Raw genomic sequence first — 10782 nt, 5'->3', positions numbered from 1 at the left:
GCAAGCATCACCCTCCGTGGATAGTGCTTCAGCACTGGCCTGAGGCACCATCTCCCTGGTTTGTCCAGGGCAGGCTTTGCCAGTCTCAGCAAAGCTCACTTCCACATGGGGCAGTGGCCTGGGGCCATGTGTGGAGTCCTCCCACTTGATTCACGTAAGGGGGCCTGTGATGGTGCAGTTAGGATGCATCACTGTGTCTCGATGCTTCTAGTTTGTGGGCAATGCTTTGACTTCCAAGCTACCTAGCAGATATCTCTGCTCCCAGGTACCCCTCGAGATCCACAAGTTAAAAGGGGGGTCTGAATACTATAGGTTCAAACTGAAAAGCCTGGTGAAGACAGTGGGAGTCACTGGTGGAGACGACTGAGGTTGATCCATGATATGGACCTCAGCTTTCTCATTACCGAAGCTTTTCACAGTAACTGGAAGGTTGTCGTTTTTTCTTTGCTGTTCCTTTTTTTGGTAAAGCCTAAGTAAATCTCCCTATACCTCCAGGTTACCATGGCACTGTAACCTTACCGGATCTGGAAGAGAGGGAGTAACAAGGGAGTAGCTGTAGCTGTGGATCTGTACATGTCCACTGCGGAACATATAGCCAAGAAGAGATGGTGGTATATGGAGGGGGTTGATCTGGTTGGTAGCAGTGGCAGGACAGGTAAAATGTAACTCGCCCCCAATCTTAGGACTGGCTTTTGGCTCCTGTTAAACTGTCCAGCTGTGTGCAAGCATGTCATTCAGAGACATACATACAGTAGTGTTCAGCCATCTCAGAGAAATCTGCTGCTAGGCATGAGTCAGCCCTGCCTGGGTTAACTATTAAAGGGCAGTATCCGGAGATAAGGTCTATACTCTGCTCCCCAGCCCCTTCAAGTCCTATCTGCCCACTGGGCTTGGTGCAATTGTCCCCAGATTAGGGGAAGCTCTAGTCACATCCAAAATCTCCTTTCCATGGGATAGCATGTTCCTGCTGTCCCTTGCCCAGTGCCGGGGCCCTTGGTCAGCTGCCGGGGTGGATGTGGGGGTGCCTTGCTGTTTGGGTAGGGATGGCTGAATGGGGCCATGGGAAAACATGGTGCTAGATAGAAGGGGAGTTGCATGAGATCTAATGAGTGTTACTCACTGCCTGCAAAGCCCAAGTGGACTCAGCTGGGGAGCCATCAGTCGGGGCATGGAGGAGTGGAGGGTGCTTCTGCTAAAGTGCACATGCAGAAAGTGGAGCAGAGCGCAGCCTGCCTTCCTGAGAGGCTGGAGGAGAACCTTGCTTCCCACCTAGCATATGGTCACTGATTTCTCTCAGAGGATTGCTGAGCATCCTCGCCAGCAAGACCCTTCCCTCATGCCCAGCCCTTCCTAGTCTCACACTTTCCATTTGCCTGCTGAGCTGGGAGACCATCTCCCCTAGCCTGTGGCTGCAAACTCAGTGGGTGATGCCGTGGAGTGAGGAGAGCAGGAACCAATTCCTTAAGGGGCCATCTCAGAGCCTTCCTTGGCTTTTCCTCCCGTCGCAGGAAGAGGTGCCCCTGCCTAAGTGGAATAAATTGGTACAGACCATTAGCAGCGCAGGTCCTCCTCTGGTGGGGGGGAGGGAAGGGGCTGTCGGCGCTGCTCTGGATACAAAGCAGCCAGCCACGCTCCGGCTCCTTCCTCCCACACCCCGTTGGCCTCCTCCTCCTCCTCCCTGTTTGCACGCTCCCTCCCTCTTTCACTCTCTTTCTTTCCCTTAACGCCACGCTGCAGAAAGGCAGACCTGGGGAACCGGAGGTTCACGGAGGCAGTGGAGGAGGAAGGAGCTCTCCAACGCTGTTTCTTTGCAAGTGAAACAGGGAGGCAGAGAGGCAATGAAGGAGTGTCTTGGTTGCTGCCTGGATTAAGAAAGACTACATTTAAAAAAAAAATCTGGACCAAACAAACGAGGAAAAAGGGAGGAGAGAAGGAGGAGGAGGTTGCTGGGGGGAGCCCACTCCAGTGGGTGAACAGCCGCTTTGTATCGTGCCTCTGTTCCCAGGGATTAAAGCATGAATGGGAGCAGTTTCCCAGCCACGATGGAGAGAGAAGGCGGTTCAGGCTATGGGAATAAGGTAACTCTTGCCTCTTGCAGGCATTGCATGGCTGAGCTGAGCAGGACAGAGATCCTTTATGCACAGGGCTGGGGGTGTGTGTGTACGTATGTATGCAGCGGGCAGGGAGTGGGAGGAAGCAGGAATGACTCAAAGCGGTTTTCTCTACCCCTCCTGGTGTATTTAAAGAATGCAGAATGGGTCCCAGGGGCTGCAGTGCTGGAGATCACTTTGCACACCCTCTCATTTCAGGCTGGGTGCCTGAGGACACCAAGCTGCTTTGCCTGGGGCAGGCTGGCTGCGTTATGGGGAAATATGCCCGTGTCTTGCCTCCAGGAGCACTGTGCTCCCAGCCTTGCCCTCCCGGACCTGCACCTGCTCTGGGGCTCCCCTCATGGGCTTGCGTGCTGCTCTCGGGGAAGCTGCGTGGGGACTACAATGGCCCCGCACCCTTCCAGCCCGCCAGTGTGTCCCTGCGGAAGGACTGGAGGGAGGTGAGAGGTGACTGAGAGTTGCTTTTCTCTTCCCTTGGTCATCCTTTGCCTTTTCTTTGCAACAGAAAGGGATGGGATTTAGGAGGAGGGGGAACTGAAATCCCTTTCATTCATGCCAGCAGTGGTGAGAGCCAACTTTGAGGCTGCTTAAAGGAAAAGCTTTCTGAGTGCTGTCTTTTGGAGGAATAGGAGATGGCTGAGCAATGCTTTGCCGTCTGAGGAGTGACCTCTGTCATGTTACGGTGTGGGAGTGGGTGGGGATGAAAAATAGTGATTATGGGGGAGAAAGTCCATGGTGATCAATGAAGCTGCCCACAAATGATGCTTTCCTTTTCCCTGCTGGGCCACTCTCTGCCTCAGTTCCTGGGTTTCTGACTCTGAGAGTCCTAATTTCTCTCAGTCAGACCAGAAAGCACAACTTCAAGTAGATTTGGGAGGTGGCTTAACCCAGATGTTTGGGAAATGACTGAAGAGAACCTGGTGTTTAGAGCTGTGGAGACCATATCCAGTTAATGCCAGCAAGCAGAGGTCTTGGCTGGGAGTCCCTCACTGTCTTTGGCAGGATCTTGCTGCTGCAATATCCATTTGTGCTGTGCTGTCCATGGGACACCCCGTCCTTCCCTCGCCTTCGGGGGCTTCTTGATGGGTCTTGGCATGGGGTTAGGAAGCATTTGCTTTGGCTACTTATATAATGACGTGTCACAGAAGTCCCCACTTACATGCACACAGTGCAGAAAGTCATGAGCCCCAGTGTGCTGTCAATTGTCAGAAGAGCTTGTATACGCATCTGAGGAGCTTATGGTCCCACGTTATGGACTGGAAGAGACCATGCAGTCTGTTGCATAGGACTGTATGAACTTGTCTAAATTGTTAGTGTCCCTGAACATCTTCAGAAAGGTGTCACCAACTGGTGTAAATGAGTGAGGCTGGGTGTGTTTGTGCCTGCACATAAATATGGAAGAAGGGCTGTGTCAGTGTACACAGGACCTTCAAGCCATTCTTTTGTTTCACGAGTAATCCTTGCTCATATGAGGAAATTCTCCTAACTCACCAAAGATGCATCTTGCTTGCCTCCTTCATCTAATTAGTCCTCCTCTGTACATAGATCTCCAGTGAGAATGAATTGACCAAGATTTGGCTAGAAGGTTACAGTGGTTGGGATTGCTTGGCTTACCTGACAGAGTTGGGATTGAAAAGGTGTGGGGAAAATGGAGGCACCTGGGAAAAGAGGGTAAAACATCCTCTTTCAGTATGTAGCACCCACCTCTGTTTTCTGTGTCAGCTTCAAAGCATTGAGGGATAATATGGAAGATGTTCTGGTGAAGTAATTGAGTAATTAGACAGGGAAAAAGAAGGATATTTCTTCCAGGAGAGTTAATTCTGTTATAGGGGCCAAGAGCTTTGGAAATGGCCAAAGCCAGCAGGACAGTGGATGCTACTAGAATGGGAAGGTAGCTGACCAATGATTTTTTTTTCTTGGTTGAATATGTATGGGCGTATGAAAGACAGAGGAAGAAAAATTAAATCTGTGACGTTGGCTCTAAGCACTTTCCCATTTCATGCAGCTGAGTTATAAATCCCTCCCTGCACCCCTCGTAGGCATTCCTAGTGAAACGCTGTCAGCTCCTCCGGCGGAGCACTGTGAACTTGGAGTCGTGAGCAACGCGGTAACAGCTTTAATGAGCTGGCTCCCTCCGAGACAGCCTGACCTGAGGGAGGTGCAGAAGAGGGGACCCAAGGCTCACATCAGTTCGATTGTCTCGGGCAGCAAAGCGAGAGGGCATCCGTAAAGGTGTCTCTCCACATGCATGTGTTGCCAAGGAGGACAGGGAGAGAGCTTTCCCACTTGTTAGTTGGCATCCCAAAGTTTCCTGACCCATCGAGGCAGCTCCTAGTGGACAGTGACAGCAAAGGGGGGATAGTGACCCGAACCTAGGAAGGGGCTGTCACCTTGTATGGGTCACAGGCCTGACACAGTGCCACTGGGGCCAACGATTCTGTTCCCCTGTGGCTTTGTCCTCATCAGGGCACTGCCTCACAGAGCTCCAGCCAACTACGGCGATGCCTGGGTTTGCTCTCTTTCCTCCCTTCGCTTGCAGCGTTGTTCTGCATCTTTCTGGTTTTCGCTCTGCAATTGTGCCCCTTCTGAGGCAAGAAGAGCAGCGAGTGCCTCCAGTGTGCAGGGCCTTGTTGTTTTTTAGCATGTTCACAAACGCTGCATCTTTTGGGTAAGTAATTGCTGTAGCTGGGAGATCTGGCCTAAGCTGACCAAGAAATCTTCCAGTAACAAAGTGTGAGCACACGCTCTCCCTTTGTGCGAAGCTGGCTGCTCAATGTCAAAATAATGCTTTCTGAAAGGAAAACAGTGCATCTGCCCTTTTTAATCTTTTCCAGCACCCTCATGTTGCAACAGCAGAAGCCTTGGGAAATGAAAAGAACTGTCTTTTAAGGGACACTAGGGCAAATGTTGCAATTCATTTTTTAGTGTTTCTTGGAGACTTGCCTTTTGCAACGCTTTTGCTCTCTCTTGCCCTTGTTCTGTTTCTACTAGCTCAAAAAAAAAGTTGTGCAAAAGCAGTTTTTTCTTCTTCAAACAAAACCCAGTGAGCAGATTTGAATCCATAGGAAGAGAGGGTATGGTCCTTTCATGCATCAATGTGCATTTTGTGTCGCAGGGATGAACAGTGCCAGAGGCTGCCTGGCTTCCAGGGCTGCTTTTCATATGGGCTTGCCAGCAAGATCTGATTTCTGGGGACACAGCAGGCCTTGGTCATCATCTTTCTCTGTGGGTGATGACCTCTGTGGCTTTCTCACCCTCCACTTTTTCTGCAGCCCTCCATTGCACGCAGTAGCCTTGACAGGTTAGGTGGCTATAGCTGTAAGTCTTGTCTGGGGATATGGCTGGAGGTGCATTTGGTGTGGCTTCAACCCACGCAAAGGCAAAGCATCTTCCTGAAGCAATGTCATTGGGAGGTCCGTCTGCAGTGTCTTATTCATGGGTCCTTGCTCTCTGTAATATGTTGTCTTTTACGCTTTGCTTGTGGAGATCCCGAATCACTTACCTACCAGTGTTTTGCTTCTCTGGTGGCAAGAGAAGTGATCTTTAAGCACAAGGTCTGAAGAGTGAGAATAGATTCTCCCTTTTTCTCCTGAGAGCCCCAGCTGTTTGTGTTTGGGTTGGCAAGTTGACATCAGGGCTGGATTCACCTTCAGAAGCTAATAAGGGCTTTGCTGAGTGGAGACCACAGGGTGTGGCCCATAATTAATCTTCATATACTGATCTAGACACATGGACCACCCCCAAGTGCTCTAAGCAATACAGCGTATTAGTCACTATTGAATATATCCTCCTACATTTTTTAATGGGAACTCCACTCCTCCAGGGAACTGAGGCACTGAGAGACTAAGGAAATAACTGAGAACAATTCATTCTGCTAGGGAGCAGATCCCAGTCTTTTGCAGCGTTAATGGCTTTTTCCCACAGGTTTAACCAGTTTAGTCGTCCTCCTGTTCTTGACCCTCTCTGTCTGTGGATATGTTAGTTGTAACAAATGGCACTTTGTTCACAGGCTCATAAAATGACTCCTGCAGGGCTGTTACCTTATGGGAACCGGTACTGTGCCTGGAGCACACTTGTGCAGGCAGCTTTGCACACCTGTGTTTTCCATCCTGGCCTGTGTATAGGTGTGTGTGTTCTCCTCCTTGCACACCAGTGTGCAGATGCACACATACTCTATATTTTTGTCTGAGAAATGCCCTGTCCTGCCCAAGTATCACAGAGCCTTTAAGCAATTTGCCACCTGCAGTGGTACCTCAGAAATCCCTCCAGCTATCCTATCCATATGAGCCATGGGAAACACAATGTGATATGCCTGGCAGCGACAGCCGAATAAATAGGAAACGCTCAAGATCCCCCTCCTGCCTGGGTCTGAGCTGTTTTCCTAAAGACAGGACAAGAGCTAAGCTTCTATACAAGGCTTCCTGTGCTTCTTGTGCTGTTCTTTAAGAGCAAGTGATGTATTAGCTCTCAAAGGGCGTGTTAATGTGTTGGTCACTGCTGGCCCAGCTCCAGCCTATATGCTGCCCTGGAACGCTATTTATTGTTAGTTCCTGAGAGGTGGTTTGATAGTCCAGATTCCTTGGTGATGTGAACATCTAGTCTCTGCACTGGAACATAGCATGTGAGTAAACAGGATGGACAGAGAAAATACTGCATGCTTGGTTTTGATGGAAGGATAGCCAAATGGTGGCAAGGAAAGGGGGTTGGCCTGTGGTCACGTAGGGAATCCCCTGGTAAAGATATGGGAACCCAGAGAAGAAATTCTAGCAGTTACAGTGGGACAATCTTCAGAAAGGCATTTAAAAAACCCATCTCTGAAACCTCCAGGGAGGGGATTTACATCTTTACATCATGATTGAGAACTCTCTCTGTTCAGCTCCGGGCTATTGCAAAGACATGCATGCACTGCAGAGCCCACAGGAGAGAGATGTCCGCTGATCCCCGAGTTCCTTCCACAGTGTCTGCTGGAGACTGCTTATCCTCTCTGAAATAACAACAGCTGGTGCCCCGCTAACGCAACATCGAAAGTAGAGTTCAGACTCTCTCCTTCCATTCCTGCCTTGTGCACTGTAGACCAGTGGGCTGGGTTGTCAGAAAAATTTGCTCTTATGCACTGGCTGCCATCTGGGAACCCTGTCAAAGCCCGGTAGATAGGGAATTGAAAGCTGTAGCTCAGAAAATGAAGTCTTCTTACCCCCCAGAAAGGCGGGAAATCTTTTGCTTAAGTGTACTGAAGATGCGGATGTCAGCTCGTGTAGGTTCAGCTGTATGGTAAAGAGAAACGGGCATTTCCAGGGTGCAGCTCATCTCATCTGAAGGCATTCTTCTAAAATAGGCCAAGTGAATTCTCCCTGTTAATTGCAAAAAGAACATAGACGGCGAGCTCTGCTGTGGGGATCTACACCTGCGGCACTGCAGGAAGCGGGGTGGCGTCTCCCACCTTAGGCCCCTGCAGATGGGCACTGCGAGGCCAGTGCAGCTCTCACCTGAGCTTTTGTAAGTGGGAATTCATCGGGAGCCAGATGTCCACAAATGCAGCTGCAGCACAAAGATCTCCTCCTGGCCGGCTGCAAGGTCTCACTCCTCCAGCCTCACGAACGCCACGTATTATCTTGTGTGGGTGGCAGAGCCCCCGTTTCTCCAGTGCCGCAGCTCGCTGTGCTTATGGGGGCCAGCTTCACTTTCTGACAGGGGAAAGGAGCATGGGATTCATCTCTGCTGCCTTGCTGGATGTCATTCTTGAATTCCCTAGCACAGTTTCTTCCTCAGATTCGGCATCTGAAAGACAAAAGAAGGCTAATCCAGAATAAATACCTCGACTCTGCCTCACCTTCCATTCAGCTGGAAAGAGACCAGGCGCAAAAGGGTGGACGCTGAGGCTCTGCTCTGGATTTCATGAATGGATGAATGTAGAGATGCAAGTGGGGATTTTGAGGGGATTTGGAAGCCTGCTCCAGGATTTGTCTGGCATGCAAAGCATTTATAATACTTCCAGCATTATCATAACATAATGCTAGCACGATTTGGGGCCCACTCCAGCTCTCAGTGAATAAAAAGCATAACTCCTATCACCATCGGTAGGAGAGGGATCCCACTTTGGGTAAGTTGTAGTTTTGCATAGCCCATACTCTTCTCTTGTCCTGGTGGCACAAAGCGAGGGGTAAGATGGTTTTGTGTGCTGCCGTGAATGAGTGGGTCTGGTTGCATCTGTGCGTGGGTGCTGAGCAAGCTGCACGAGTAACGCCGCCTTGGAGCAGCGCACCGTGGCCTCTCGCAGAGAAGCGCAGTGTGACAGTGGAGTGGGTGCCTGGGTTACCTCCCCCTGGGCTTCTCTATAAATACCACCTTGGTGCTGAAGCGTTCTGGCTAAACTCCTGAGATTTCATCCTTTGTTTTTCCATCTGTTTAGCAGCTTCTAAAGCTAAAGAAGAAATGTGTACCATGGTATTTCTCTTAACAGAGGTGGCTCTGTGAGGGACAGGACTATACTTACTGGAGGCTGCATGGGAAAGTCCTTGGGGGAGTTCAGCTTCTCAGGGAACGAGCAAAAGCCAGCAAGTGCTGGCGAGTGACCTTGCTCTGGCCACACGGGACCAGACTAGATGACCTACTATGATTATTCCATCTGAATCTCATAGACTGCGACATGGAGCATAAACCTGGAGCTGTGCTGAGAAACCAAAGGCCCTGCAGTGCTTCTGGCTCGAGAATCCAAGTGAGATTTTTTTCCAGCTTCAGCTCATGTCTTCCCCATCCAAACCCAAAAACTTAGTGCCACCCTTGTACCGATGCAACGGTCCTGTGGCAGGAATTAGTACTGTGGGAACCACTGTCCCAAGGCCTTCAGCCCATCCCTGCACAGGAGAAGTACATCAGAGTGCAGTACCATTTTTGGGTGCTCCAGTGCAGCATTTTGAGCCTTTTTTTCTGTCTGCACTGATGTGCTCTGCTCATTTTTTAGACTCTCTGTGGATGCTCACAGTGCAACAAGAGGTGCACAGAGCTTGCATGTTTCCTCCTGCCTCCTCCTCTCTGTGCCTGCCCAGCCAGCCAGCCTTGCCTGTCATCAGCAGAGTAGCAGCATTTCTGGAAGGTTTTTCTGTATGTGTAGATCAGGGGCAATGCTGAAAGACATCCATACTGTTTCATTGGGTGTAGGAGCCATCGTCCAGCCCAGGGCAGGTATTACACTGTCCTGAGCAGCCCGGCACTACCATGGTCAGACTCAGACTCATTGGAAGGGGAGCATAACTTTGCTATTTTGGGTGACCCCCTGCGTGCCTGCTGTAGCTAGATGCCTCCCTGGTATGTGAATAACTGCAGGGGCCTGTGACAATGTACTAGGTAAGTCACTGTCCTCCTGTGATCATCACGACACTTCCCACGCCCTCCTTGCCCTGCCATCCCTCCGTCCCTGTGAGGAACTGTAACTGCGAGCCCAAGGGAAAGGTTAGAGTTTGTGGAGTGTACAGGAGGTGAGCGGTATTGTGCTGTAGCCATTAACGAGGTACATTAACCAGATGATGAGGGAGCGGCCTGATGGGGTTGTTAACTCCTGTCCCTCACCATAACAAAGCTGTAAAACCCTCCGGAGGGATCAAAGTGAAAGCAGCACTGCACTCTTCTCGGTTGAGTCCAGGCTGAGAAAAGAGCAGCTTTGCAGGAGGAATTTTGTTAGAGCCTGGGTGCGGTACCTGGAACCTATTTTGGCTCATGAATAAGTTGATATTTCTTCTGAATAATAGATGCACATGATGGTTGCTGAGAGGCAGATCTGTGAGTGGGCTGGGTCTCTGAAGGAGCTGAGTGAGACATACGGAGTGAGCTGCAGTCCTGTTCTGAACTGGGAGCTGCTGGATGCTGGAAGCCTGGCAGGACTGTGCAGGGATGGCGCTTGGATGGTAAACCTGCATGGCTGAGGCAGAGAGGGTACCTGTTTGGTGTTTCTGGGTCTCCTACAGTCAGTATATACCGGTGTCCAGCTCAGGCTCCGGGGTTGAGGAAGATAAATATTTGTAATGATACCATTTATCTGCCTCCATGAGGGGCTTGGTGTGAATGTGTGAATGGGAGGAGAACGGTGCTGTGTGTGTTAACTCCTAGTACAGTTTATGGGGGGGGTCAGCAACCCGTGACATGTGTCTGCCAGGGCAGGTAGGCAGGTTTGGGACAGAACAAAGCAAGACTGGACTCTGAGAGCTGTGGCTTTTATTTTGGGAGGCATCGGCTGTGCTCAAATAAGCAGGATGCTTTAAGATGCTTTAAGATGCTGCCTCACGCAGTGGTACTGGGAGGCAGCCTCTTGCTTCCTTGAGAGACAGCATTCACCTGACTTTCTAGTGGCACGTTTTGCTTCTAATTTGGGAGAGAGAAGTATAATCTGGCACAAGCCTGCCACCCTTGAAAGGCTGCCAGCCAGTTTATGGCACTCTGTCTGCGTGCTCCCTACAGCCTTGGTGAGATACAGGCATATTCTATCCTTCCCATCCTCAGCTCTTGCGGTAGCTGCAGGGATGCAGTGCCCTGGGAGAGGCTGGCTTTGGCTGTGTGATGTGGGGTTGCATGGACATTCAAAGGTTTATTCAGATGGACTGTGATCCACTTGGATGAACGGCAGCTGGTTGCGGAGATTAGAGCTAGAGAAGTCACTACTAATCAATAATTCTTCCAG

General features: G+C 50.4%; 1 protein-coding gene across 3 annotated transcripts in view; it reads left to right on the top strand.

The window, feature by feature from the left end:
* The first annotated feature begins 1613 nt into the window (after positions 1 to 1613).
* B3GAT1 (beta-1,3-glucuronyltransferase 1) overlaps positions 1614 to 10782 on the top strand; it is a 37350-nt gene continuing 28181 nt past the window's right edge. For all 3 annotated transcript variants that reach the window (XM_064470868.1, XM_064470867.1, XM_064470866.1), the window contains exon 1: positions 1614 to 2078. The gene's annotated coding sequence lies outside the window, so the exon portion shown is untranslated. The remainder of the gene's footprint in view (positions 2079 to 10782) is intronic.

Source organism: Phalacrocorax carbo, chromosome 21, assembly GCF_963921805.1.
Source record: "Phalacrocorax carbo chromosome 21, bPhaCar2.1, whole genome shotgun sequence".
In the NCBI taxonomy this organism is placed as follows: domain Eukaryota; kingdom Metazoa; phylum Chordata; class Aves; order Suliformes; family Phalacrocoracidae; genus Phalacrocorax; species Phalacrocorax carbo.
The sequence above is the reverse complement of the archived record's forward strand: the minus strand, read 5'-3'. Positions and strand labels throughout refer to the sequence as shown.